Source organism: Bombina bombina, chromosome 5 (genome assembly GCF_027579735.1).
Source record: "Bombina bombina isolate aBomBom1 chromosome 5, aBomBom1.pri, whole genome shotgun sequence".
Classification (NCBI taxonomy): Eukaryota; Metazoa; Chordata; class Amphibia; order Anura; family Bombinatoridae; genus Bombina; species Bombina bombina.
In genome coordinates this window covers 112,871,764-112,898,480 of record NC_069503.1, presented here as the reverse complement: position 1 = coordinate 112,898,480, position 26,717 = coordinate 112,871,764, and the positions used below count along the sequence as shown (strand labels likewise).

The window sequence follows — 26,717 nt, the reverse complement described above, 5'->3', positions numbered from 1 at the left end:
CTATTTTGATGACACTTGAGACTGCATATAAACATATATAAAAACATGACATTAACATAAAACTTAGTGTGTTTGAACAATTGAATAACATTTGAACGTTTTTCTTGTTTTAAATAAAACTAAACAATATAATCAACTCTGGAACTAACATATATTGATCTATGATCTCATCCTATCACATAAGGCAGATCTTAGAGAACCAATCATATCCTTGGTATTAGCATCAGTGAAGATCAAGTATTAGTATTAGGGGAAGGTTAGAAGGGAATAAGTGAGAAAAAGCTGTGGGTAAAGAAGAATGAATAATTAGGGTAGAGGAGAGCAAGCAAACAATGAGATTACCCCCTTTCAACATTGTTCATCGTTCTGATAACAGTACCTTCATCTTAAATATTATTATTATCATTGTATGATCCATAGATCACACTTCGGTTTTCTTTTTCTCTTTATCAAACCTCGAAGCTGTCTCTGTTGAGAGAATCACGGTACTGGGTATGCCTCTGTGCTATTGTTGCTTCTACCATCTTCTCTTGTGACATTAGATTTGGGTTTTTTAGGTCTCCCATTCCTATTTACCTCAGTCCATTCTTTCTGTGGCAGTCTCCTAGTGGTTTGTGGGGGGTCCGGCGAAACATCTTCCTCTATTGGAATCTCAAGCTTGGCAAGCAGCAACCGTCCCTCTTCAACCGTGGTGCATGAATAGGTGGAGTTCTTACATGTGAAGATTAATTTGAACGGAAAGTTCCATCTATATCTCAATTTTTCTCTTATGAGGGCTGTCACTACTGGTTTCAATTCTCTTAGCCTTCTTAGTGTCACTGGTGATAGATCTGTAAATATCTGGATATTATGCCTTTCATATGTAATTGTGCGTGCTTGTCTTGCAGCTTGAAGTATTAGTTCTTTAACATGGAAATAATGTAGTTTGACTACTACATCTCTTGTCTTGGATTGAGAGGGTTTGGTTAAGGCTCTATGCACCCTGTCTATCAAAAGCATGGAGGGTTCTGTATCTGGGACAAGTTGATGAAAAATCTCAGTTACATCTGCTTGCAAATTTTTGTACTCTTCTGGAAGATTCCTTATTCTGAGATTGGAGCGCCTCGATCTATTTTCCAAATCTTCTACTTGATCCTCCAGCTTCTTGATGTATATAGAATGATCCATTAGAGTAGTTTTAATCTAAGGGTTGTCTTCTGAGATATCTTCCAGCCTATTTTCAATCTCCGTTGTTCTTCCTCCAATCTCTTTGATGTCTTGCTCCAGGTCATATAAAGCTGTTTTTAGTTCCTCATGGAAGAAAGTTTTGATTTGAGACAGAAGCTCATTATTTGGTATATCTCCAGGTTGTCCCACCTCTTCATCTGATGTTTCTGCTTGAGTATGTTGTTTTGGAGGACTATTAGCTTTGTCTGCTGCTTTCAATTTTAGCTGTGACTTAGTGAGGCACTCTTTCACAGATTGGTTTCTGCTCTTCATCTTGAAAAAATTATTTACGTCTTCCCTTAATCAATTCAGAGTGTATCTTCCCCTCTATGTCGCCAGGCTTCTTAGCGTGCAATTTGATTATTATGAATGAAGGGCAAAAGTATGGATTTATACTCTCACATTACATTTATTTAAAGATCATGACTGCCTTTATTTGTTCCAGGTTGATATGTAATGCTTTAACATTGCTTTTGAACTATATAATGGTGCTGAGCATTATTATTGGTTTTTACATAGGAAATTGCAGTATCTCCGTCTCCTGACTTTTAGGGCCCTGAAAAGTTCTCTAATCATATCCTGAAAACACCACTGAAGTTGCACCTTCAGGTTAGAGAGTCTTGTAGTTGTTATCTGTGAAAACCCTTATAGAAGAGATACTGAACCAAACTTCCTATTTATTTCCCTTTACATTTGCATGTGCAATCTTCAGGTAAATTAAGAGTTTATTAGTTGCTTATGTTCTTGTTGTCATTGTTTTCGTTCATTATATTAGCTTTATAGCCCTTACAATGTCCAATACTCCCATACAATGGAGTCTCAATATTAGGCCTTGTAGCCTCTAATGAAAATACAATGAAAGTAGTTCCTTGATAGTCTGATTTTTGCTAGTGTAAGTGTCTGAAATATCTAGATGACAGTGATGTATATTACACACAGTGGTTTGCTGCTTGTTTGTTACTCACACTGATTGAAGGTTCCTTCTTTTCTCCTCCTTTCAGTCTTTAATGTGTGATCTGCCTATATTTAATACCTGCTTAGATCCTGAAGTGCAGTTATTTATCAGGGATGGTAGTTCTGCCTGCTTTAATCTTATTCTTTCATGAAGATTTCAGGCACTTTAATGAGTCAGATTTCCGAGGTAGGCCGAAGCCTGGGATTTTCCTGAAAATCCTCTGGAACTCCTTTCTGGGTAGATCGAAATTTGTCTCAAACTCAGCCAAATTTCAGCCAATGGTCCCTTGTAGTGAGTAAATACTGCTCCAATGTTTTTTTCTGGGAATCAGCTCCTAAATAGTGCTTTTTAGGGCTAATAAATGACAGGTTTTAACTAGAGCTCTGTTAAATTGTGACTGTCTAGGCTGCTGGCTAGCTCCTCCCTCTTGTTATCCTATTTTTATTTTTCGATTTTTAACAAAAAATATTTTAGATTTCTCTTTTTTTCACCCACACACCTTGTGATTGTTATTCGTTTTAGGATATTGGATTAAAACACACAATCAGGATCACCAATTGAAGAGAAAAAAAAATTTTGGGGGGGGGATTATCACTTTAGATTTTACCACTTTTTGAACACTACGATCAAATCTGGATTAGTACACATTGCAATAGACTTAAATCTTTGCTTTTCAAATTCATTACCGCAATTATTGCCTTATTCGTGTAACTATCTAGTCACAAACTATAACTGTTTAATTAAACTACCACTGTTTTACTGTATTTTTATTGTAATTGTATTTTTTTTTTTTATCTGGTTTTTTATTGTATTTTTATTGTATATCAAATGTACATTTATCTAATTTGATTTTAAGAGGCTCATTAAAATAACATAATTTGACCTTATGATATCTACCCATTGATTTTTTAAACTTTGATATATATTGTGGGCACCCCCTTCAGCAACACTCACCCTAATAGGGAGTGTAGCGCTTTTCTTTTGAATTGAATAAAACCCCAGACCTTGTCCCTGAAAAGGAACTGGCATGACTACCCCTGAAACTCCAGGTCTGAAGCACACTTCAGGAAAGCCTGAGCTTTAACTGGATTTGCTGGGATACGTGAGAGAAAAAAATCTTCTCACAGGAGGATTTATTTAGAATCCTATTCAAAACCCCTGAGAGACAATACTCTGAAACCATTGATTTGGACCGAATTATCCAAAACATTCTTGAAAAAAACCTTAATCTGCCCCCTTCAAGCTGAGCTGGTAAGAGAGTCGCACCTTCATGCGGACTTAGGGGCTGGTGTTTTGGTTTCTTAAATGGATTGGAATTATTCCATTTAAAGAAGGTTTCCAATTGGAAACAGAATCCATAGGGAAGGATTAGATTTTTGTTCCTTGTTTGAAAAAAAAGAACAAAAACGATTTAGAAGCTTAATATTTACCCTTAGGTCTCTTATTACCTTGGAAAGAAGAGATAGCAATCTAGACTTAAAAAGTCATATCAGCATTCCAAGGTTTAAGCCTCAAAACTCTTGTAGCTAAAAATAGCTAATGATATAGATCTAACATCAAATTTGATGATATAAAAAAATGGCATCAGAACTGATTAGTATGTTGCAGTAAGCTAACAATACTAGATAAATCAGAATCCAATTCTTGTTGCGCTAAATCTCCAACAAAAAGGTTGAAGCAGCTGCAACAACAGCCAAAGAAAATGCAGGCCTGATACGACCTGAACATAAATAAGCTTTCCTTAGATAAGATTCAAGTCTCCTATCTAAAAGAACTTAAGTACTAGCTTCCATAGGAATAGAGGTACCTTCAGCAAGAGTAGAAATAGCCCCAACAAGTTGGGGATCTTTCCCCAAAACTCTATAGAAATTGCTGGTAAAAGTATACAATTTATTAAACCTTTAAAAAGGAATAAAATAAGTAACCGGTTAATTCCATTCCTTAGAAATCATAAGAGAAATAGCATCAGAAATGGAAAAAAAAACTCTGGAGCAACTACAGGAGGTTTAAAAACAGAATTTACTAGTTCTAATATCAAGAGGACTAGTTTCTATGATATCCAAATAATTAACACTTCTTTAACAAAGAACGAAAATACTTCATTTTAAATAAATAAGTAGATTTGTTAGTGTCAATATCTGAGGAAAGATCTTCTGAATCAGATAGATCCTCCAATTTCAAAAAGGTAATTTTCCAGCCTCCAGTAGATTTTAAAAGACCTTTATTAGTTTCTTACAGGGTCCATTATAACAACGACGTTTCAAACCTATACCAGGTTCTTAAGAACCTGGTATAGGTTTGAAACGTCGTTGTTATAATGGACCCTGTAAGAAACTAATAAAGGTCTTTTAAAATCTACTGGAGGCTGGAAAATTACCTTTTTGAAATTGATATTGGGGTTTGGCTAACCCTTTCCTGTGCCCCTGTTTGAAAAGGAGCTGTCTCTCATCATTTATTTATATCAGATAGATCCTCATCAGAAAAGGATAATTCATTATGTTGTCGGTCATTTGAAAATTCATCAACCTTATGAGAAGTTTTAAAAGACCTTTATATTAATTAGAAGGCAGATAGCAGACAAAGCCTTCTGAATAGTATCAGAAACAAATTCTTTAAATTTCATAGGTATAACATGTACATTAAAAGTTGAAGAAACAACAACAGGAAATGCACTATTAACTAATGGATACAATATCTGCATGTAAAAATGTTATCATACAATGACATTTTCGGAAATACAATGCACTTAGCTTTAGTAGAACCGACATCAGGCAGTAAAGTTCCAACAGATATTTCTGAGGCAGGATCAGATTGAGACATCTTGCAAAATGTAAAATAAAAAACAACATATACAGCAAAATTTGTCAATTTCCTTATATGACAGTTTCAGGAATGGGAAAAAAATGCAAATAGCATAGCCCTCTGACATAGAAAAAGGCAAGAGGCAAAAGCAATGGGGCAAATAAATAATGAAAAAAATTTAGCACCAAGAATGACGCACAACGTAACTGGAAATTTTTTTGGCGCCAAGCATGTCCGGAAATGACACACTCGCGTCACTGAGGACGCAACCCTGTGTGAACTATGAAGGCTGGATGTGGTTAAAGCGTTAACCACAGAAAAGAGTACACTTGTAGCACTCGAGAGCTTGATATGATATAGTTAAATTAATCACAAGGCTCAAAGTGGTGCAATAATTACAGAGACAACACTAGTCTCCAAATATACTAGACCTAACTAAATTAAAACTTAACATTTATTAATACACAGTGCTAAAATTTGCGGAAAACAAAAAATATTAAAAACACTAACCAAAATATGTGCTAAATGAAATAATGTAGAATAGTGGAGTAGGCTAATAATACCAGGGTAAGGGTCTCTATATATTAGTCTCTGAAAGGGAGGCCGTGTAGTATAGATACAACCAACAGGGGATTAAATATACTTATAAACAGATTCCTGATCAGTGTTCGGTGTTTAATACGTATAGTACCCCAGTGTTAGTATGGCAGTACGAGCTTCAGCTCTCCTGAGATGGATATTACTAGATGTAACCTGCCTTGGGATTCAATATCCCTTCATTCAAATTAGAACCGTTCGAGTAGTATTATAACTGTGATGTGGTTACAGAAGGTGGGATTTATAAAATTAACTCAGGAAAGTTAAAGTTAACACTGTTGTGAGTTCTCTCAATGCTAGTCTAATAAGCACACTTTATAGTGGTACTAGATTGATTGAGGTATACCATAAATCCTATTCTGTTTGGCTACTCATGAATTATGCCACCTATGGGTGCAATATATCATAAGGTGTAGATACCAGGGTTGGTGAGTGTTAAATATTACTGACCTGTTTTTCTAACAGGGCTTACATAAAGAAACGTAGTTTGGTATGTTAGCTTTATAACAATATTAATTGTCAGATTCTCACAAACTGCGATTATAAATTAATGTCACCCAGTAGAAGTAGTTTCATACGTGTACTTGGTTGTAGCTGAGAGTTTGATTGTATAGTGTGGTTAATAGAGTTATTTCTATAGCTGGAAGTTCAATTATATGATGTAACTTTTTGGTTGTGGATATTTAGTTCCAAGTTCAATTGATGCAATGATATGTATTACATATTTTATTACATTGTAACAGTTTCAAATGTGCTTGTGTAAACATTGATTGCATCTGGTATCACAGCTCATCTATTGAGGGTACAGTCTTGCAATTTTATTTTAAGCACGTCAGGCTTTACATAAATATGTGAGTTTAATTGTTGTGTCACCATATGAGGATGAACGGTTTTTTATTGACTTGCGTTCACATATGAGTGCTTTTTCGATTGTATATTATAATCTATAGTGTTTAACAAGCTCACCTGCCAATCAGTATCACCACACTCTGACTGGCTGGTAACTAATCATGCAATTAATGGTCCCTTTTATAAAGCCGGTAGGCACCATGCTTGCAACACTTCTAATTTTTCATCTCTTGAGAAAGTCTGGGCGTCCTCAGACGAAACGCGTAGAGTTTGTTTCATAGCTGTATGTTATATCATAACACAGTTTGGATGTAAAGATACCTTTATATGCAGATTTTATTTGTGCCTCTTGTAAGTAGCCATTTGTATGTGTGCACTTACACTGAATTAAAGAATACTACACTTGAATTGGGCTGCGCCTGTCTTTGCTTTCTTTTCACAGACTATAGTGTTAAATGACCTGCTTGTATCTGTAGTTGTATTCTGTGATTCAATTACTAGAGGAACTACCTGCAACCTTTTAATTAAAGTTGTATGGTTTTTTAACATGCAATAGAAAAATTCTAGTTTCCCCTGTTAATCATATAATTTAATAATGTATTAGCTATATCTCAATTGCGAAATAACTAAGATTCTATAATTTATATACATGTGAAAGTCACAGTATTGATATCATTAGGAACAACACACACTAGTACTCTGCTAGTACACGGTATCTAGATTTTGGATGATTGAGATTCAATAATATTTATACATTTTCATGTCACAGTGTTACTATCCTGTGAAATATCTCCCACCAATACTGTGTTAGTAAGCGTTATTGTTATAACGGTATAAAGCCGGTCTTTTACTGGTTGTAAGCTGGCGGGTGATGCCCGATATCTGTCTTATTTAATTTTGGCGCTTTCATATTTGAATTCTCTGACCGTTAGTGCAGTCTCGCACACAAGCGGTGATTGTAATTTAGAAAGTAGCCAGTATTTCATTAACCTTACGCCAGCCTTTTATACCAATAGCCTCCCTTACTTTCGTATCAATTCAATAAAGACACAAGTATATAGCCTAATTAAAGTAACTGGTTTACATATTAGCACTAATGATGGTTAGCTTCTAAAAATACAGGAGCTCGCAATGACTCCTCACCATTTCCCTAAATCCCTAACATGTTTCGCCGTCTAACACGGCTTTTTCAAAGGGTTATCGCGATTGCACTGTTTGCATACGCCTTATAAACCCGGTTGGTAGTTAGCTCCACCCAATGGGAAGTAACATTGATGTTACGTGCTGGTAGAATAATTTTCATTGAGCTAAGAGTATTCTGGGTCATGTAGTTTTTTGAGAGACGTGTATTTAACACTGGGTTTTGCCAGTGCCTATCTGGCTAAAATAGTTTGCGTTTGACAGTTAATAGTAACCCTAATAAAAGCAGGATTTATATCATGGATAAACTACACGGTTGATATTCTTAACTTGCCAAAATATTATTGTAGGTTTTTTCGAAGGAACTCAGTAAATTGACTCCATCAATACTTCTACAAACAATGAAATATTGTTATTTGTCAATAGAAGAAGAAATCATTAGAAGAATACAAATTTTATTATAGGGACCTGAGCTTTGAATAGAAAATTAGAAATTAGAAACTGTATACCTTAGGTTTCTTATTTATTATTCTGATATCAATATAGACTAAAAGGTGCCGTTATTATGCTTGAATAAATCCTTGAAAAATAAATAAATAAAACTTATATACATATTTATTTAACTAAATGTGATGAAAATAGTGCATAGTGTTAATTTGAGTGTAGAACAGGGTGTAGGTAAAGGAAACTAAAATGAATTATAAATTTATGTAACCTTAAATATAGAATGAACTTAATATAGTTCTGTGATTCAGATTTACCTCAGTGAGCGTATATTATGGGGAAAATGTGATGTTATTATTGGTGGGTACCCCTATGTGTGATGTGTGTGTTGGTGATTGGTGTCAATGTCCAGAGAATCTCAGATAATTAATTAAAGGGGTGATCAAATCGTCGAAAGGGCGAATAATAGAAAAGTGGGGAAGGGAAAGAATAAAAAATCAAAAAAGAGAGAGAGTGTGTGATCATAGAAGAAAAAGTGCAACATTGGTATGTTTGGGTTACGGTGTCTCCAGTAGTAGATCAATTTGTCATTGTTATATTTTGTAATGTAAACCACTGTATCTAAGGATAATGCCTGAGCTTGCATTTCCTAATTACGATATTTGTGTTATCTTTAGTTTTATGCCATTTAGGAAATTATATTATTTTAATTATCACTGGCTACAGTAGTCAGGTGTTAGGTGGTTATGATACTGGCCACAGTAGTCAGGTGTTTGGTGGTTATGATTCCGTTACGATACTTGTGTTATCTTTAGTTTTATGCCATTTAGGAAATTATATTATTTTAATTATCACTGGCTACAGTAGTCAGGTGTTTGGTGGTTATGATTCCGTTAGAATCATATTTGTTCCAACTTTATATCTATAATATGTATGTTGGTCCATTGTGGCCATAATGGTTCCTTCTGAATTATGTCCTAGCTCATGGCTCCTCGAATTAATTGATCTTCTTTTGTTTGATTCATTGTTAAAGCTGTTGTGCTTGTTATAATCTATTGTTATAAGTTCCTATTTTATTTCATGCCTACTAAAGGATATTATGTTTGATATAGAGTAGTCTGATTGATATTTACTGTTATTGATATTTTACTTTTTGTTTTTACTTTCTAATTTATGTTGGTAGTTGTCTTCTACCTATATTATTTGTTGAAATTTGAGTTTCAAGATTGTATTCATTTATGATTCTTGCATTTTCAAGAAATTTTGTATAGATTTGTTACACTTTAGAGAAAAGAACTGAAATTGTTTTGTTCATTAAGTCCGTGTGGTTGAACACTGTTAAGCAAGAATATCCATTTTGTCTCTGCTTGTAATAATCTTGTTTCCAGGTCACCTCCCCGAATGCCTAGGGAGATTTTCTGTAGGCCAAAACATTTTACTTCGTTTTGTCTTGATTGATGATGATTGAGGAAGTGTCTGGCCACAGAGGTGATTTTTTTGCCTTCTTTGAGGTCCTTATCAGCGTTTTTAGTATTCCTCAGGTGCTCCTGAAGTCTGGTTCTTATTTTTCTTGATGTCATTCCAACATAATATTTCTTACATTTACATTGGAGGGCATAGATGACCCCTTCTGTATGACAATTTATATATTTGTTGATTTTGTGCTTTTTATCAAATCTGTCAATGACAGTATCCGTCTTCAACATGAAGCTACAGGTACTACAAGTTCCACATTTGTAAGTACCTGGTTTAAAGGCATTTCTTGTTTTTGGGCCTTGAAAATGACTTGGACTAACCAAGTCTTTTAGGTTTTTTGTTCTTCTGTAGCCCACTTGTACTCTGTCTTCCAACAATTTCCCCAAAATTGGATCCGATTTTAAAATGTGCCAGTGCTCATTAATCACATTAGTGATTGCTCTAGAGTTGGGGTTATAGGTAGTTATAAACCTTACTTTATTATCAGATTTTTTGGGTCATGTTTCAAGTAAAGAAGTTCTTTCTGTCATTCTTGCCCTGAATTCTGCCTTTTTGATAGACCTTTTACTGTATCCACGTATTATTAGTCTTTCTTTGAGTTCCTTTGCTCTTTGATTGTAGTTAGCTTAATTTGAGCAATTTCTACGCATTCGTAGAAATTCTCCAGTTGGGAGTGCTCTTATGGTGTTTGGTGCATGTGCACTAGTACTCTGCAAGAGGCTATTCGTCGCTGTTTTTTTACGATGAACATCTGTAGATAGATTTCCTTGATCGTCTTTCGTTATTAAAAGGTCCAAAAAGGCAATTGATTTTAAGTTAGCTTCATGTGTCAATTTGATGTTAAATTTATTGTTATTCAGCACCTGGAGGAATACATCTAATTCTTCTTTTGAACCCTCCCAAAGGAACAGCACATCGTCAATGTACCGCAGCCACAGGGGTATATGCTTTAGGAATTGATCATTGGTGTCAGAGAAAACCGTACTGTGCTCCCACCAACCTAAAAACAGGTTGGCGTACGTGGGAGCACAGGCCGTCCCCATGGCTGTTCCACGGATTTGTAAAAAGAATTGATGATTGAATGTGAATGAATTGTGAGTCAGGACAAAATTTAATAGTTCCAGAACAAATTTGTCATGTTCAATATTTTCTTCAGATCCCATTCTCAGAAAATAATCAATTGCTTGTAAGCCCAGATCATGACGGATACAGGTATAAAGTGACTCGACATCCGCAGTCACTAGCCAAGTGGAGGCAGTTACTTGGATATTAAGTAATTGATTTAAGACATCACGAGTATCTTGTACATAGGAACTTAGTTGGGGTAGATATTCTCTCAACCTGAAATCTACATACTGGCTCGCCTTTTCAGTAATGTTATTTATTCCTGAAATAATTGGGCGCCCAGGAGGGTGTTTGATGTTCTTGTGCACTTTTGGAATGAGATAGAAGGTTGGTGTTGTTGGTTCAGAATTTTTTAGGAAGGAATGCTCCTTAGATGTTATGATTTTTTGTTTTTTCGCAGAATCAATGAGTTTATTATATTTTAACAAGTATTCTTGTGTTGGATTAAAGTTTTATCATTTAGTTGTAATTCTGCCTCATGGGGGTATAATGTAATGGGCCAAATCACTACATTGCCGCCCTTGTCAGAGTTTCTAATGATGACATCCTCCCATTTCTTCATTTCGTCCAAAGCTTTTAATTCTTGTTTGGTTAAGTTCGTTGACGTCTGGATTTCTCCCATTTTCATTATCTCAGAACAGACCAGTTGGTTAAAGACCTCTATTTGAGGGCAATCCTGTGACTTAGGCATGTATTTAGATTTGTTTTTAATTCTCTCTCTCCATGACTTTTGTTTGGCAGGTTCATTTTCTTTCAGTAACTCTTCCAAGGTTTCCAGACAATTTTGTTCTTCCTCTGTCCAGTCATCTGTATTTGAAGGGTCTGTCGTTTTGTTATATAGTCTTTTGAGAGTTAATTTCCTTAAAAACAATTGAAGATCTTTGATTATATCGAATTTATCCATCATTGGCGTGGGACAAAAAGACAGGCCTTTTGACAATACATTCTTATGATGAATAGTTAGAATCTTGTCTGATAGATTGATTATCCTCATTGTTTCATCTTGATTTGAGAGAATGGGCTTGGTGGTCTCCGATAGGGAGTTTGTCCTTGTTTGTTGGTTTTGTTTTGTGAGCGGCTTCTCATTGGTCTCTTTGTTTTTCCTCCTGCCTCTTCTGGTATGTTTCCTTCTGAAGAGGCATTGTCCTCTAAAAAATTCTTCCATTTATTTCGGTTAGAGAGTATGTTTGAACCTGAGGTTGATGTTCCAGGTTCGGTTTCTGTATCAGTATTTTCCGATTCCTCTCCTTCTGTGTCTGAAATGTCACTTTGTACTACATTCACTCGTGATTGCCTGTTCAGATTGGTGTTAAATTTTCTTTTCCACTTATATACCTTTTTATTTTCATAGTCAGACTTGTCTCTACTTAATTTCCCTTGTTTGGTTTGTTTAATTTCCTGTTCATATTTCTCCAGTTCTTGTTGGTATTTTTTGTACATATTTTCAAAATCTTTATTTGATTCGAACTCCTTCAGCATCTGATTTTGTTTTTGTATTTCAGTTTCTAATAAGTCATATTCTGACTTATCATGTTTTATTAAAATTTTCATTAACTTAACCGAACATTCAGTGAGTGCTTCTTCCCATTCAGTGCCTAAATTTGGGTTTCGGAATTCGAACGCCGGGAAAAGTTGTATCCGTAAGCCTCTGGGTATAAGTTTATGCTCAAGATATTTTTCGAAAAAATGGTGGTTCCACCATAGTTTGTCCTGTTTGTGCATAGTTTTGTGGATATTTTTTAAAGGTTGGTGGGAGCACAGTACGGTTTTCTCTGACACCAATGATCAATTCCTAAAGCATATACCCCTGTGGCTGCGTTACATTGACGATGTGCTGTTCCTTTGGGAGGGTTCAAAAGAAGAATTAGATGTATTCCTCCAGGTGCTGAATAACAATAAATTTAACATCAAATTGACACATGAAGCTAACTTAAAATCAATTGCCTTTTTGGACCTTTTAATAACGAAAGACGATCAAGGAAATCTATCTACAGATGTACATCGTAAAAAAAGAGCGACGAATAGCCTCTTGCAGAGTACTAGTGCACATGCACCAAACACCATAAGAGCACTCCCAACTGGAGAATTTCTACGAATGCGTAGAAATTGCTCAAATGAAGCTAACTACAATCAAAGAGCAAAGGAACTCAAAGAAAGACTAATAATACGTGGATACAGTAAAAGGTCTATCAAAAAGGCAGAATTCAGGGCAAGAATGACAGAAAGAACTTCTTTACTTGAAACCAGACCCAAAAAATCCGATAATAAAGTAAGGTTTATAACTACCTATAACCCCAACTCTAGAGCAATCACTAATGTGATTAATGAGCACTGGCACATTTTAAAATCGGATCCAATTTTGGGGAAATTGTTGGAAGACAGAGTACAAGTGGGCTACAGACGAACAAAAACCTAAAAGACTTGGTTAGTCCAAGTCATTTTCAAGGCCCAAAAACAAGAAATGCCTTTAAACCAGGTACTTACAAATGTGGAACTTGTAGTACCTGTAGCTTCATGTTGAAGACGGATACTGTCATTGACAGATTTGATAAAAAGCACAAAATCAACAAATATATAAATTGTCATACAGAAGGGGTCATCTATGCCCTCCAATGTAAATGTAAGAAATATTATGTTGGAATGACATCAAGAAAAATAAGAACCAGACTTCAGGAGCACCTGAGGAATATTAAAAACGCTGATAAGGACCTCAAAGAAGGCAAAAAAATCACCTCTGTGGCCAGACACTTCCTCAATCATCATCAATCAAGACAAAACGAAGTAAAATGTTTTGGCCTACAGAAAATCTCCCTAGGCATTCGGGGAGGTGACCTGGAAACAAGATTATTACAAGCAGAGACAAAATTGATATTCTTGCTTAACAGTGTTCAACCACACGGACTTAATGAACAAAACAATTTCAGTTCTTTTCTCTAAAGTGTAACAAATCTATACAAAATTTCTTGAAAATGCAAGAATCATAAATGAATACAATCTTGAAACTCAAATTTCAACAAATAATATAGGTAGAAGACAACTACCAACATAAATTAGAAAGTAAAAACAAAAAGTAAAATATCAATAACAGTAAATATCAATCAGACTACTCTATATCAAACATAATATCCTTTAGTAGGCATGAAATAAAATAGGAACTTATAACAATAGATTATAACAAGCACAACAGCTTTAACAATGAATCAAACAAAAGAAGATCAATTAATTCGAGGAGCCATGAGCTAGGACATAATTCAGAAGGAACCATTATGGCCACAATGGACCAACATACATATTATAGATATAAAGTTGGAACAAATATGATTCTAACGGAATCATAACCACCAAACACCTGACTACTGTAGCCAGTGATAATTAAAATAATATAATTTCCTAAATGGCATAAAACTAAAGATAACACAAGTATCGTAACGGAATCATAACCACCAAACACCTGACTACTGTGGCCAGTATCATAACCACCTAACACCTGACTACTGTAGCCAGTGATAATTAAAATAATATAATTTCCTAAATGGCATAAAACTAAAGATAACACAAATATCGTAATTAGGAAATGCAAGCTCAGGCATTATCCTTAGATACAGTGGTTTACATTACAAAATATAACAATGACAAATTGATCTACTACTGGAGACACCGTAACCCAAACATACCAATGTTGCACTTTTTCTTCTATGATCACACACTCTCTCTCTTTTTTGATTTTTTATTCTTTCCCTTCCCCACTTTTCTATTATTCGCCCTTTCGACGATTTGATCACCCCTTTAATTAATTATCTGAGATTCTCTGGACATTGACACCAATCACCAACACACACATCACACATAGGGATACCCACCAATAATAACATCATATTTTCCCCATAATATACGCTCACTGAGGTAAATCTGAATCACAGAACTATATTAAGTTCATTCTATATTTAAGGTTACATAAATTTATAATTCATTTTAGTTTCCTTTACCTACACCCTGTTCTACACTCAAATTAACACTATGCACTATTTTCATCACATTTAGTTAAATAAATATGTATATAAGTTTTATTTATTTATTTTTCAAGGATTTATTCAAGCATAATAACGGCACCTTTTAGTCTATATTGATATCAGAATAATAAATAAGAAACCTAAGGTATACAGTTTCTAATTTCTAATTTTCTATTCAAAGCTCAGGTCCCTATAATAAAATTTGTATTCTTCTAATGATTTCTTCTTCTATTGACAAATAACAATATTTCATTGTTTGTAGAAGTATTGATGGAGTCAATTTACTGAGTTCCTTCGAAAAAACCTACAATAATATTTTGGTAAGTTAAGAATATCAACCGTGTAGTTTATCCATGATATCAATCCTGCTTTTATTAGGGTTACTATTAACTGTCAAACGCAAACTATTTTAGCCAGATAGGCACTGGCAAAACCCAGTGTTAAATACACGTCTCTCAAAAAACTACATGACCCAGAATACTCTTAGCTCAATGACAATTATTCTACCAGCACGTAACATCAATGTTACTTCCCATTGGGTGGAGCTAACTACCAACCGGGTTTATAAGGCGTATGCAAACAGTGCAATCGCGATAACCCTTTGAAAAAGCCGTGTTAGACGGCGAAACATGTTAGGGATTTAGGGAAATGGTGAGGAGTCATTGCGAGCTCCTGTATTTTTAGAAGCTAACCATCATTAGTGCTAATATGTAAACCAGTTACTTTAATTAGGCTATATACTTGTGTCTTTATTGAATTGATACGAAAGTAAGGGAGGCTATTGGTATAAAAGGCTGGCGTAAGGTTAATGAAATACTGGCTACTTTCTAAAGTACAATCACCGCTTGTGTGCGAGACTGCACTAATGGTCAGAGAATTCAAATACGAAAGCGCCAAAATTAGATAAGACAGATATCGGGCATCACCCGCCAGCTTATAACCAGTAAAAGACCGGCTTTATACCATTATAACAATAACGCTTACTAACACAGTATTGGTGGGAGATATTTCACAGGATAGTAACACTGTGACATGAAAATGTATAAATATTATTGAATCTCAATCATCCAAAATCTAGATACCGTGTACTAGCAGAGTAATAGTGTGTGTTGTTCCTAATGATATCAATACTGTGACTTTCACATGTATATAAATTATAGAATCTTAGGCCTAGATTTGGAGTTTGGCGGTAAAAGGGCTGTTAACGCTCCGCGGGCTTTTTTCTGGCCGCACCATAAATTTAACTCTGGTATCGAGAGTTCAAACAAATGCTGCGTTAGGCTCCAAAAAAGGAGCGTAGAGCATTTTTACCGCAAATGCAACTCTCGATACCAGAGTTGCTTACGGACGCGGCCGGCCTCAAAAACGTGCTTGTGCACGATTCTCCCATAGGAAACAATGGGGCTGTTTGAGCTGAAAAAAAACCTAACACCTGCAAAAAAGCAGCGTTCAGCTCCTAACGCAGCCCCATTGTTTCCTATGGGGAAACACTTCCTACGTCTGCACCTAACACTCTAACATGTACCCGAGTCTAAACACCCCTAGCCTTACACTTATTAACCCCTAATCTGCCGCCCCCGCTATCGCTGACCCCTGCATATTTTTTTTAACCCCTAATCTGCCGCTCCGTAAACCGCCGCAACCTACATTATCCCTATGTACCCCTAATCTGCTGCCCTAACATCGCCGACCCCTATATTATATTTATTAACCCCTAATCTGCCCCCCTCAACGTCGCCGACACCTGCCTACACTTATTAACTCCTAATCTGCCGAGCGGACCTGAGCGCTACTATAATAAAGTTATTAACCCCTAATCCGCCTCACTAACCCTATCATAAATAGTATTAACCCCTAATCTGCCCTCCCTAACATCGCCGACACCTACCTTCAATTATTAACCCCTAATCTTCCGAGCGGAGCTCACCGCTATTCTAATAAATGTATTAACCCCTAACGCTAAGTCTAACCCTAACACTAACACCCCCATAACTTAAATATAATTTACATCTAACGAAATTAATTAACTCTTATTAAATAAATGATTCCTATTTAAAGCTAAATACTTACCTGTAAAATAAATCCTAATATAGCTACAATATAAATTATAATTACATTGTAGCTATTTTAGGATTAATATTTATTTTACAGGCAACTTTGTAATTATTTTAACCAGGTACAATAGCTATTAAATAGTTAAGAACTATTTAATAGTTACCTAGTTAAAATAATAACAAATTTACCTGTAAAATAAATACTAACCTAAGATATAATTAAACCTAACACTACCCTATCAATAAAATAATTAAATAAACTACCTACAATTACCTACAATTAACCTAACACTACACTATCAATAAATTAATTAAACACAATTGCTACAAATAAATACAATTAAATAAACTAGCTAAAGTACAAAAAATAAAAAAGAACTAAGTTACAAAAAATAAAAAAATATTTACAAACATAAGAAAAATATTACAACTATTTTAAACTAATTACACCTACTCTAAGCCCCCTAATAAAATAACAAAGCCCCCCAAAATAAAAAATTCCCTACCCTATTCTAAATTTAAAAAGTTACAAGCTCTTTTACCTTACCAGCCCTGAACAGGGCCCTTTGCGGGGCATGCCCCAAGAATTTCAGCTCTTTTGCCTGTAAAAGAATAAATACAATACCCCCCCCCCAACATTACAACCCACCACCCACATACCCCTAATCTAACCCAAACCCCCCTTAAATAAACCTAACACTAAGCCCCTGAAGATCTTCCTACCTTGTCTTCACCATACCAGGTTCACCGATCCGTCCTGGCTCCAACATCTTCATCCAACCCAAGCGGGGGTTGGCGATCCATCATCCGGTGGCTGAAGAGGTCCAGAAGAGGCTCCAAAGTCTTCCTCCTATCCGGCAAGAAGAGGACATCCGGACCGGCAAACATCTTCTCCAAGCGGCATCTTCGATCTTCTTCCATCCGGTGCGGAGCGGGTCCATCTTGAAGCAGGCGACGCGGATCCATCCTCTTCTTCCGTTGTCTCCCGACTAATGACGGTTCCTTTAAGGGACGTCATCCAAGATGGCGTCCCTCGAATTCCGATTGGCTGATAGGATTCTATCAGCCAATCGGAATTAAGGTAGGAATTTTCTGATTGGCTGATGGAATCAGCCAATCAGAATCAAGTTCAATCCGATTGGCTGATCCAATCAGCCAATCAGATTGAGCTCGCATTCTATTGGCTGATCGGAACAGCCAATAGAATGCGAGCTTAATCTGATTGGCTGATTGGATCAGCCAATCGGATTGAACTTGATTCTGATTGGCTGATTCCATCAGCCAATCAGAAAATTCCTACCTTAATTCTGATTGGCTGATAGAATCCTATCAGCCAATCGGAATTCGAGGGACGCCATCTTGGATGACGTCCCTTAAAGGAACCGTCATTAGTCGGGAGACAACGGAAGAAGAGGATGGATCCGCGTCGCCTGCTTCAAGATGGACCCGCTCCGCACCGGATGGAAGAAGATCGAAGATGCCGCTTGGAGAAGATGTTTGCCGGTCCGGATGTCCTCTTCTTGCCGGATAGGAGGAAGACTTTGGAGCCTCTTCTGGACCTCTTCAGCACCGGATGATGGATCGCCAACCCCCGCTTGGGTTGGATGAAGATGTTGGAGCCAGGACGGATCGGTGAACCTGGTATGGTGAAGACAAGGTAGGAAGATCTTCAGGGGCTTAGTGTTAGGTTTATTTAAGGGGGGTTTGGGTTAGATTAGGGGTATGTGGGTGGTGGGTTGTAATGTTGGGGGGGGGTATTGTATTTATTCTTTTACAGGCAAAAGAGCTGAAATTCTTGGGGCATGCCCCGCAAAGGGCCCTGTTCAGGGCTGGTAAGGTAAAAGAGCTTGTAACTTTTTTAATTTAGAATAGGGTAGGGAATTTTTTATTTTGGGGGGCTTTGTTATTTTATTAGGGGGCTTAGAGTAGGTGTAATTAGTTTAAAATTGTTGTAATATTTTTCTTATGTTTGTAAATATTTTTTTATTTTTTGTAACTTAGTTCTTTTTTATTTTTTGTACTTTAGCTAGTTTATTTAATTGTATTTATTTGTAGCAATTGTGTTTAATTAATTTATTGATAGTGTAGTGTTAGGTTAATTGTAGGTAATTGTAGGTAGTTTATTTAATTATTTTATTGATAGGGTAGTGTTAGGTTTAATTATATCTTAGGTTAGGATTTATTTTACAGGTAAATTTGTTATTATTTTAACTAGGTAACTATTAAATAGTTCTTAACTATTTAATAGCTATTGTACCTAGTTAAAATAAATACCAAGTTGACTGTAAAATAAATATTAATCCTAAAATAGCTATAATATAATTATAATTTATATTGTAGCTATATTAGGATTTATTTTACAGGTAAGTATTTAGCTTTAAATAGGAATAATTTATTTAATAAGAGTTAATTTATTTCGTTAGATGTAAATTATATTTAAGTTAGGGGGGTGTTAGTGTTAGACTTAGCTTTAGGGGTTAATACATTTATTAGAATAGCGGTGAGCTCCGGTCGTCAGATTAGGGGTTAATAATTGAAGTTAGGTGTCGGCGATGTTAGGGAGGGCAGATTAGGGGGTTAATACTATTTATTATAGGGTTAGTGAGGCGGGTTAGGGGTTAATAACTTTATTATAGTAGCGCTCAGGTCCGCTCGGCAGATTAGGGGTTAATAAGTGTAGGCAGGTGGAGGCGACGTTGAGGGGGGCAGATTAGGGGTTAATAAATATAATATAGGGGTCGGCGGTGTTAAGGGTAGCAGATTAGGGGTACATAGGGATAACGTAGGTGGCGGCGCTTTGCGGTCGGAAGATTAGGGGTTAATTATTTTAAGTAGCTGGCGGCGATGTTGTGGGGGGCAGGTTAGGGGTTAATAAATGTAATACAGGGGTCGGCGGGGTTAGGGGCAGCAGATTAGGGGTACATAAGTATAACGTAGGTGGCGGTCGGCAGATTAGGGGTTAAAAATTTTAATCGAGTGGCGGCGATGTGGGGGGAGCTCGGATTAGGGGTACATAGGTAGTTTATGGGTGTTAGTGTACTTTAGGGTACAGTAGTTAAGAGCTTTATGAACCGGCGTTAGCCAGAAAGCTCTTAACTCCTGCTATTTTCAGGCGGCTGGAATTTTGTCGTTAGAGCTCTAACGCTCACTTCAGAAACGACTCTAAATACCGGCATTAGAAAGATCCCATTGAAAATATAGGATACGCAAATGGCGTAGGGGGATCTGCGGTATGGAAAAGTCGCGGCTGAAAAGTGAGCGTTAGACCCTTTAATCACTGACTCCAAATACCAGCGGGCGGCCAAAACCAGCGTTAGGAGCCTCTAACGCTGGTTTTGACGGCTACCGCCGAACTCCAAATCTAGGCCTTAGTTATTTCGCAATTGAGATATAGCTAATACATTATTAAATTATATGATTAACAGGGGAAACTAGAATTTTTCTATTGCATGTTAAAAAACCATACAACTTTAATTAAAAGGTTGCAGGTAGTTCCTCTTGTAATTGAATCACAGAATACAACTACAGATACAAGCAGGTCATTTAACACTATAGATTATAATATACAATCGAAAAAGCACTCATATGTGAACGCAAGTCAATAAAAAAACGTTCATCCTCATATGGTGACACAACAATTAAACTCACATATTTATGTAAAGCCTGACGTGCTTAAAATAAAATTGCAAGACTGTACCCTCAATAGATGAGCTGTGATACCAGATGCAATCAATGTTTACACAAGCACATTTGAAACTGTTACAATGTAATAAAATATGTAATACATATCATTGCATCAATTGAACTTGGAACTAAATATCCACAACCAAAAAGTTACATCATATAATTGAACTTCCAGCTATAGAAATAACTCTATTAACCACACTATACAATCAAACTCTCAGCTACAACCAAGTACACGTATGAAACTACTTCTACTGGGTGACATTAATTTATAATTGCAGTTTGTGAGAATCTGACAATTAATATTGTTATAAAGCTAACATACCAAACTACGTTTCTTTATGTAAGCCCTGTTAGAAAAACAGGTCAGTAATATTTAACACTCACCAACCCTGGTATCTACACCTTATGATATATTGCACCCATAGGTGGCATAATTCATGAGTAGCCAAACAGAATAGGATTTATGGTATACCTCAATCAATCTAGTACCACTATAAAGTGTGCTTATTAGACTAGCATTGAGAGAACTCACAACAGTGTTAACTTTAACTTTCCTGAGTTAATTTTATAAATCCCACCTTCTGTAACCACATCACAGTTATAATACTACTCGAACGGTTCTAATTTGAATGAAGGGATATTGAATCCCAAGGCAGGTTACATCTAGTAATATCCATCTCAGGAGAGCTGAAGCTCGTACTGCCATACTAACACTGGGGTACTATACGTATTAAACACCGAACACTGATCAGGAATCTGTTTATAAGTATATTTAATCCCCTGTTGGTTGTATCTATACTACACGGCCTCCCTTTCAGAGACTAATATATAGAGACCCTTACCCTGGTATTATTAGCCTACTCCACTATTCTACATTATTTCATTTAGCACATATTTTGGTTAGTGTTTTTAATATTTTTTGTTTTAAGCAAATTTTAGCACTGTGTATTAATAAATGTTAAGTTTTAATTTAGTTAGGTCTAGTATATTTGGAGACTAGTGTTGTCTTTACAATTATTGCACCACTTTGAGCCTTGTGATTAATTTAACTATATCATATCAAGCTCTCGAGTGCTACAAGTGTACTCTTTTCTGTGGTTATCCCTTTAACCACATCCAGCCTTCATAGTCTACACACAGTACACAGCACCACAGACTTTTACATTATATAGTACTGATCCGGGACATACTCCCAAGTCCGTCATATATAGAGATCTAGAGCTTCTTAGTATAATAATTTTTCATCTTAACAAGTAGTGCCATTGGTTTTCTCTTTCTGTTACGAACCCTGTGTGAACCTCTGCGTCAATTACGACACCGGAAATGACAAACTTGCGTCAACAGACGTGCCTTTCGCGCCAAAAAATGATCTCGCCAAGAATGACGCAATAAAGTGTAGCATTTGGCCCACCCGCGAGCCTAAGTTAGCCCGCAATTTGAAACAAAGTAGTCAATTGAAAAAAAGACTAAACCCCAGGTAAGAAAAATATTTCTTAATATTAACTTTCCCCAAATATGAAACTGACAGTCTGCAAAAAGGAAATACATGAACCTGACTCATGGCAAATATAAGTACAATACATATATTTAGAACTTTATATAAATGCATAAAGTGCCACACCATAGCTGAGGTGTCTTAAGTAATAAAAACTTACCAAAAAGACACCCATCCACATATAGCAGATAGCCAAACCAGTACTGAAACAGTTATCAGTAGAGGTAATGGTATATGAGAGTATATTGTCGATCTGAAAAGGGACGTAGGAGATGAATCTCTACGACCGATAACAGAGAACCTATGAAATAGACCCCCGTTAGGGAAATCATCTTATTAAATAAGTGATACTCCCTTCATGTCCCTCTGACATTCGCTGTACTCTGAGAGGAATCGGGCTTCAACAATGCTGAGAAGCGCATATCAACGTAGAAATCTTAGCACAAACTTACTTCACCACCTCCATAGGAGGCAAAATTTGTAAAACTGAATTGTGGGTATGGTGAGGGGTGTATTTATAGGCATTTTGAGGTTTGGGAAACTTTGCCCCTCCTGGTAGGATTGTATATCCCATACGTCACTAGCTCATGGACTCTTGCCAATTACATGAAAGAAACGTTATGCTGCCCCAGTGTCTTAACCATGCTGCTGCAATAAGCCCTGCATCTGTAACAACGATAATATACACAGGATTTCAGTACCACCCTGATATATAGGTCTACTGCTTACCCCTTCCCAACCTGGGAACTATGTCAGCCAATTCTGATATACCATAGTCTCTTCAGAAATAAATGACTGCACATACCTCAATGCTGCTTGTAGCATGAAAACGTTCCCCACACTGAAGATTCCTCTTGCACTCCTCAGCAACTCTGTGGGAACCAACATGGATCTTAGTGACTTCTGCTAAGATCATCAACCTCAAGGCAGAAATCTTCTTCTATATCCTGCCTGAGAAAAATAGTACTCACCGGTACCATTTTAAAATAACAAACTTCTTGATTGAAGAAACTAAAAACTATCATTTTAATACCTCTTTCACTTTACCCTTCCTAATACTAGCATAGGCAAAAAGAATGACTGGGGGTGGAGGGGAAGGGAGGAGCTATATATACAGCTCTGCTGTGGTGCTCTTTGCCACTTCCTGTTAGCAGGAGGATAATATCCCACATGTAAGGATGAAATCTGTGGACTCGTCGTAGAAGAAATAAATATATAGTTTAATAGGTAAAGAAAAAAACAAACAAGGCTCTATTTCTGTTTAAATGGAGTAATGGCAAAAATGCTCTGGTCTTTTGAGGAAGTTTTAGGGGCCAAATTATCAAGCTCCATTCCGCACGAGCCTTCAGGCTGGCCGGGAACAGCAGTTATGAAGCAACGGTCTAAAGATGATCCTATACGATCGAGCTGATTGATACCCCATGCTAGTGGCCGATTGGCCACGAATCTGCATGGGGCGGCATTGCACAAGCAGTTCTGGTGCATTCAGCGATGTCTGTAAGACATGATACGTATCATGTCGGACAGACATTGATAAATTGCCCTTAAAGGGACATGAAACCCAATGTTTTTCTTTCATGATTCAGATAGAGTATACAATTTTAAACAACTTTCTAATTTACTTCTATTATCTCATTTGTTTCATTCTCTTGCTATTATTTGTTGAATTAGCAGCAATGCACTAATGGTTTCTAACTGAACTTATGGGTAAGCCAATCACAAGCAATATATATATATATGCAGCTACCAATCAACAGCTAGAACCTAGGCTCTCTGCTGCTCCTGAGCTTTCCTAGATAAGGCTTTCAGCAAAGGATAAAAAGAGAAGGAAGCAAATTAAATACTAGAAGTAAATTGGAAAGTTGTTTAAAATTGTATTCTCTATCTGAATCATGACAGAAAAAAATTTGGGTTTCATGACCCTTTAAGTCTGAAATGCCCGGTCCTTAAGGGGTTAAAGTAAAAAATTTTGCTAATGGATTATATATATATATTCACATATACATACACATGACAATAGGAAACAGAGATATTAATAAAACACAGACCAGTAAAGTAACAAAAGATATAAAACAAATAGACAAAATATAAAACAAAAGACAATACTATCTGAGAATACACAAAACCACAGAGAATGTGACAATCAGCATAAGGTGGTGTGTATTAACCCTTCACTAGCACAGAGAGCAGCACAGTGTGTATTAACCCTTTACTAGCACAGAGAGCAGCACAGTGTGTATTAACCCTTCACTGGCAAAGAGAGCAGCACAGTGTGTATAAACCCTTCACTAGCACAAAAAACAGCAGCACAGTGTATATTAACCCTTCACTAGCACAAAAAACAGCAGCACAGTGTGTATTAACCCTTTACTAGCACAGAGAGCAGCACAGTGTGTATTAACCCTTCACTAGCACAGAGAACAGCACAGTGTGTATTAACCCTTCAATAGCACAGAGAGCAGCACAGTGTGTATTAACCCTTCACGAGCACAGTGTGTATTAACCCTTCACTAGCACAGAGAGCAGTACAGTGTATATTAATCCTTCACTAGCACAGAGAGCAGTACAGTGTGTATTAACCCTTCACTAGTACAGAGAGCAGTACAGTGTGAATTAACCCTTCACTAGCACAGATAGCAGCACAGTGTGCATTAACCCTTCACTAGCACAAAGATCAGCACAGTGTGCATTAACCCTTCACTAGCACAGAGAGCAGCACATTGTATATTAACCCTTCACTAGCAAATAGAACAGCACAGTGTATATTAACCCTTCACTAGCACAGAGAACAGCACTGTGAGTATTAACCTCTCAGTAGCACAGAGAGCAGCACAGTGTGTATTAACCCTTCACTAACACAGAGAGCTGCACTGTGTGTATTAACCCTTCACTAGTACAGAGAGCAGCACAGTGTGTATTAACCCTTCAATGGCACATAGGGCAGCACAGTGTGTATTAACCCTTCACTGGCACAGAGAGCAGCACAGTGTGTATTAACCCTTCACTAGCAAAGAAAGCTGCAGTGTGTATTAACCCTTCACCAGCACAGAGAGCTGTACAGTGTGTATTAACCCTTCACTAACACAAAGAGTTGAACACTCAGCACTAAGTATCCCATTGCCTGGCACAAGCAGATGAGTAACATGCACTAAAAGGACAACATTTATAACAATTATTAACTTTTTAAGAAGACTAGAAAGTGACTAAAACGTTTAATCACACAATACACATAGCCTGACTCACTCACCCAGGAGCAGCTGCACAGGAAGTAAATGGGAGAACACAGTGTTAGTTCAATACTGGACTACATCTCCCAGAATACATGCTTAGAAGTCACATGTTAATCAGCAGCCAATCAGACAAAAGAAAATATGCAACCATTTCAAAGACTAATTGGATGCTTTTTAACATTGTTTAAATGCTGCAAATTCATGAAATGTAGTAACTGAGCCCATTGTCACTGTCATATCCTCTACTAGTACATTACAGCTACACTATATACATAAAGCTACACAATATATATTAGCACTTTCACTAGTACTAAGAGAGCTGCACTTTGTATTAACCCCTTCACTAGCACAGAAAGCTTCTCAGTGCTCATATTTAACCCCTTCACTAACAGAGTGAGGTGCACATGGTGTTAACTTAAGGGATAAGAAAGTTAAACTTACATGAGAGTCAGGTAGAGTATGTAATTATAAACACATTTCCAATTTACTTTTATCATTAAATTTGTTTGTCCTCTTGGTATTCTTTGTTGAAAAGTAAAGCTAGGCAGGCTCATTTGCTATTTTCTAAGCCCTTGAAGGCCGCCTCTTATCAGTGTATTTTGACAGTTTTTTCACAGCTACACTGTGCTAATTCATATGTGCAATATAGATAACATTGTGCTCACTTCTGTAGATTGGCTAAAAAGCAAATCTGTCAAAAGCACTGAGATAGGGGGCAGTTTACAAAGGTTTAGATACAAGGTAATCACAGAGGTAAAAAATGTATTAATATAACTGTGTTGGTTATGCAAAACTGGGGAATGGGCAATAAAGGGATTATCTTTTCTTTTTTTTTTTAAACAATACACTTTCTGGAGTAGACTGTACCTTTAAATTAACTTCTATTTTCAAATGAATTGTTTTTCTTTATATCCTTTGTTGACATCAATATGTAAATATCCTACACTATTGGGGGCTAGCTGGGGATTGGTGGGTACACACATATGTGTTTAGCTAACTGCTAGTTGTGCATAACTGCTCTATAGCTGATTTTAACTAAGTTATATGTAAGCAATAGGGCATTCATTTCTTATTGTAGTTTTGTGTCCTTTTACTGATCACAGATAAATGCATAGTATTTATTAACCCCTTCAGTAGCACAGGGATTAACACAGAGCTTATTATCACATTACCTGGTACAGGCTGCTACATTGTATCTGTGTAACGTGTATATAATCAATTAAAGGGGCAGTGCAGTGTAAAATGGTCTCCATTAGAAGTGTTCCTAATGACTTCTTATACCAGCTGCAGAGTATAAAATGTGTGAGAAATTGTACTTTTAGGTTTATTTTTAATATGTAATAGCTGTTTCTGTTAAAGGGACATTTAACACCTGATGAAAAATGCTAAAACCTACTTTTTTTTATTAATAAAAATAAAATAATCACTGCTGTCTATTTTATCTGTTCCTTTTACCCCAAACTGTTGACAAAGATTGTTTTGAAGTACAGTTTTGATCCAGTGCTTGATTCTACTATGTAGGCTGCCATATTGTAACGTACCTTACAGGGGCACAGCAGTCACATGACACACACAGCATATTATTTGTTGCACATACTTAGAGAATCACATATGTTTGCAGTGTGTGAGCTGCAGTGTCTGAAGATA

General features: G+C 36.4%; 1 pseudogene; it reads right to left on the bottom strand.

Annotated features, from left to right (window-relative positions):
• Positions 1-25,115, bottom strand: part of LOC128660022 (oocyte zinc finger protein XlCOF6-like) — a 116,275-nt pseudogene extending 91,160 nt beyond the window's left edge.
• Positions 25,116-26,717: the final 1,602 nt, after the last annotated feature.